The sequence below is a fragment of the Lampetra planeri genome, chromosome 43 (assembly GCF_965212315.1).
Source record: "Lampetra planeri chromosome 43, kcLamPlan1.2.h2, whole genome shotgun sequence".
In the NCBI taxonomy this organism is placed as follows: domain Eukaryota; kingdom Metazoa; phylum Chordata; class Hyperoartia; order Petromyzontiformes; family Petromyzontidae; genus Lampetra; species Lampetra planeri.
Window position 1 is genome coordinate 6,063,188 of NC_136149.1, and position 5,299 is coordinate 6,068,486.

The window sequence follows — 5,299 nt, forward strand, 5'->3', positions numbered from 1 at the left end:
GTCCATAAATGACGTCACGCACCTAGGGGGGGGGGGGGGGTCGGGGGTCAGACATTTGTGACGATGTGTAGATAAATATAGACAACACGTTCTACTTAATTAAATAGACTTTTTAATAAATGTTTTCTACTACAACATCAGAGTGCAGCGCCACATTAAATACGCACTACAATGACAATAGTTTAAAGCGATTTGAAGCATGTTTTATATATTTGGGGGGGCGGGCGGAAGATTTTTGTGACGTCATATTTGAGGGGGGGTCTGACTTTTTGTGACGCCGTGTGACGAAGGGGGGGGGGCGGTCAAAAATCGTCCAAAATCGCGTGACGTCATTTATCGACAGCCCCCAAGCTCTGCGGTCCTCGATATATGAAGTCGTTATCAGTCAATGAGTGGCTCACAAGTGGGAGGACACCAAAGCAACCTGGCGGCTTCACACAAACGTCGCTGTGAGCACCGCACCAACTCACAGCCGCGTCTCTCCTCCCAGCTTTGGGCGCAGCGGTGGCTAGGAGATGTTAACTCTCTCGCCTGGTCTACAGGAGGTCGTGGGTTTCGAGTCCGACTCTGACGCCTGCTGCTGATGTAGAGTTTGCGGTGTCTCTCTCCTCGTGGTCACGTGGCTTTTTTTTTGTCCGGGTCCTCCAGTTTTTTCGTCCACATTTAGGATGAACGTCACGCGTTGAGAGTTATTTGGCCGCTGTACATTTCCACGTGATGATAAGCCACTTCGCGGAGCTCTCATTTGTAATAGCCCGATCGCTTCTTTAAAATAGCTATACTGCATAGCTCAGTGGCCTTTACATAATACAATAAAATAAATGTCTTAGTTTAGTGTCGTCTCAGCTCTCATGACGAAGGAATCAAATCAAGTCAATTGCAATCTATGATATCCTTGCGTGTAGCAATGTTGAGGAGTACTCTTAGTTCTTTCGGTAAAGTCACGTAGGTAAAAAATGAAATTAAAACTAATAAAAATAAAATAAAAATCACGACGTTTCGGAGGCAACACAAGTCTCCGTCATCAGATGGGACCGTCACAGCCAGATTTGCTGCATCAAGTGTATGAATCCTTGCATTCACGGAAGCTTCAAATCTAGAATTAATGTTGAGGAGGTCTAAGCTAATCCGCTGCTCGCCACGGCGCGAGGGCTTCAGCGGAGAGAGAATTCGTGTCGTTTCGCTGCTCCTCGTCCTCCGTGGAAGGCGCGCAGGCCGCAGTGGTTTTCTACGCTGTACGGTTCACGGCTTAGGTCGCATGGCCACAATCACTCGACCGTGGCTTGTGCCTTCACATCGACAACGGATGAAGATGCGGCGGCGCATGCGGCCGTTGATGTTCTGATGCGTTGATGGTCTTTAAATTGACGGACGTGGAACAGAGCACCGAGCAGTGAGCTGTGGACACGACAGCTCTCCAGCAATCCGCCGCACAAGGCCTCCCCATGCCTCTCGGTCATGGCAGTTGTTTGACCATACCTCACCACTCTGGTCAGTGCGGGCCGGGCACGTGCAGGGCCGGTTCGAATGTCATGCGCCACGGATGTTGGCTGTGGTTGGGAATCGAACTTAGGTGGCCGGGTGCGCAAACCGCTGAGCCACCGTCAGGGCCACTGCTTCCTCAAGGTAGCAAGAACTACTGTCCTTATCTCACTGTACCTTATCTACATTTTAAAATTAAATCAGCCGTGTCATGATTTATGTGCGTGCGCCCTGTGGATATCAACATCTTTATTTGAACAAACTCTGGTACGTCTAACGTCACGTTTGATCGAATTTGTCATTTATGAACGTACCCAAACGTATACTTTACGATGGATCATTCGTATCCCATGCCGCAGAGTGCAAGTTTCCATCGAGGGGAAATATAGCCGGAGAAATAAATACATTTTTACTTTTTTTCTACGTCCAGCAAGCTACCGGAAACATGTCTGGCTGACCGTAACGTTTACTGGGCCACCAATCTACGTGGCTTTACCGAAAGACCCAACGAATGTGAATTCCTGCAGTCACGAAAGCTTTAAGTCAGGATTTAAGGATGTTAGATTTTATCAACATGAAAGTTTGGTATTATATGATACAGTGCCGTTAATATTAGTGTATCAACAAGTCAACTCTGTGGGAACTCAGTGAGTTTCAAGTAACTGCAACTGATTTCTCTCCCTGTGCGTGTCCCACCTCAACGTACATTTAATCGTACATCTTCCCGTTCTTTGGGGCCGTCCATAAATGACGTCACGCGATTTTTTGACCCCCCCCCCCCTTCGTCACACGGCGTCAGTCAGACCCCCCTCAAATATGACGTCACAAAGCTCTGCCCCCCCCCCCCCCCCAAAATAAAACATGCTTCAAATCGCTTTAAACTATTGTCATTTGAGAGCGTATTTAATGTGGCGCTGCACTCTGATGTTGTAGGAGAAAACATTTATTAAAACGTATATTTAATTAAGCAAAACGTGTTGTCTATATTTATTTAAAGTTGCGCATTTTGATGTGACGTCACATTTCTCAACCCCCCCCCCCTCGTCACACATCGTCACAAATGTCTGACCCCCCCCCCTAGGTGCGTGACGTCATTTATGGACGCCCCTTAGTACAGGATGCGTTAGTTGAACTGGAAAGTTAAATAGGTCAACGTGCAGTCACTCGCTCACCGGAGTGGCTGGGGACTAACATTGCCCATAGACTAACATTGCCAATAGGCTAACAATGCCCATAGACTAACACTGACCATAGACTAACACTACCCATAGACTACACTACCCATAGACTAACACTGCCCATAGACTGACACTGCCCATAGACTGATATTGCCCAGAGACTAACATTGCCCATAGACCAGGGGTCGGCAACCTGCGGCTCCGGAGCCGCATGCGGCTCTTTTGAACCTTGACCGCGGCTCCGGGGCGGATGCTAGCGAGGGGAGGAGGCGCACTGTGACACCTGCTCTGGCGTTGCCGCTGCTGACAGGTCGCCGCTCCGCTCCACACTGCCCGCCCGGTGACAGGCAATAACGTTGCCGTTGCTTTGTCACATGTTTGGAAGAAGTAAAAACCTTCCTGGGCAGCAAAGAGCTCACCTTTGCTGAGCTGGAACAGCCAGAGTGGCTGGAAAAATTACATTTTATGGTAGACATGACAGCACATCTAAACACGCTAAATACAACCCTTCAGGGGAAAGGAGGCACAGCCCTGCACATGCTGGAGGAGGTTTTGGCATTCGAGCGCAAGTTGACAGTGTTTGTCAAAGATTTACAGAGAGGTACACTGTCTCACTTTCCCTCTTTGAGAGAGTTCAAACAAAGTCATGATACGATAAATTTGGAATATTTCAAGTCTGCAATCACCACAATGCAAAGTTCGTTTGGGAAACGATTCTGTGAGTTCAGAGAGGAAAAAACGACATTATCCTTCCCTGTCACTCCCCTGGCGATCGATCCATCCCTATTGAATATGACTGCATTTGCAGGTGTAAGTCAACCTGATCTTGAGATGGAACTGGCCGATATAGCCGACAAAGATATATGGGTGTCCAAGTTCAAATGCTTGACCGCTACTCTTGAGGATGTTGCCCGTCAGAAGGCCATTCTGGCTCAGAATCATAAATGGAGTGATATTGAAAACCTTCCCAAACAGGACAAACTTGTATTCGAAACATGGAATGCCATCCCCAACACTTATATAAACATGAAAAAGTATGCATTTGGAGTCCTGTCGATCTTCGGCTCCACATATGTATGTGAGCAGGTCTTCTCCAACATGAACTATATTAAAAACAAACATCGATCACGCCTCACAGATGACAGCTTGCAAGCCTGTGTGAAAATGAAGGTGACGTCTTACAGCCCTGATGTGCAGACACTGTGCACTGAGGTTCAGGAGCAAAAATCCCATTAACCAGGTAATTTAGCTATTAATTTGCAAAAATATATTTTACATTGTTAAGTGAAAAAGTCCTTTTTTTATTCAGATTGACAGCTGACTGCACGATCCTGTATATAGCAATAAGGTAAGAAACAATATATGCAGTGTTATATTTGTTTTAAATGTTGCAATGGTTTTGCGGCTCCCAGTTTATTTTTTCCTTCGGAAACGGGTCCAAGTGGCTCTTTATGTCTTAAAGGTTGCAGACCCCTGCCATAGACTAACATTGCCCATAGACTAACATTGCCAATAGGCTAACAATGCCCATAGACTAACACTACCCATAGACTAACACTACCCATAGACTAACAATGCCCATAGACTAACATTGCCCATAGACTAACATTGCCCATAGACTAACACTGCCCATAGACTAGCATTGCCCATAGACTAACAATGCCCATAGACTAACATTGCCCATAGACTAACATTGCCAATAGACTAACATTGCCAATAGACTAACATAGCCCATAGACTAACATAGCCCATAGACTAACATTGCCCATAGACTAACATTGCCCATAGACTAACATTGCCAATAGACTAATAATGACCATAGACTAACATTGCCAATAGACTAACAATGACCATAGACTAACATTGCCCATAGACTAACATTGCCCATAGACTAACATTGCCCATAGACTAACATTGCCAATAGACTAACAATGACCATAGACTAACATTGCCAATAGACTAACATTGCCCATAGACTAACATTGCCAATAGACTAACAATGACCATAGACTAACATTGCCAATAGACTAACAATGACCATAGACTAACATTGCCCATAGACTAACATTGCCCATAGACTAACATTGCCCATAGACTAACATTGCCCATAGACTAACATTGCCAATAGACTAACATTGCCCATAGACTAACATTGCCCATAGACTAACATTGCCCATAGACTAACATTGCCCATAGACTAACAATGCCCATAGACTAACATTGCCAATAGACTAACAATGACCATAGACTAACAATGCCAACAGACTAACATTGCCCATAGACTAACATTGCCCATAGACTAACATTGCCAATAGACTAACATTGCCCATAGACTAACATTGCCCATAGACTAACATTGCCCATAGACTAACATTGCCCATAGACTAACATTGCCCATAGACTAACATTGCCCATAGACTAACAATGCCCATAGACTAACATTGCCAATAGACTAACAATGCCCATAGACTAACATTGCCAATAGACTAACAATGCCCATAGACTAACAATGCCAACAGACGAGCAAGTTATCGCGTTCTTTCACAGAGCCGATTGTAAGGAAGCCCACGATTGGGGACATCTTTGAGAATGGACACGGGCTCTTAGAAACACACACACACATCGCAGACACACAGCAC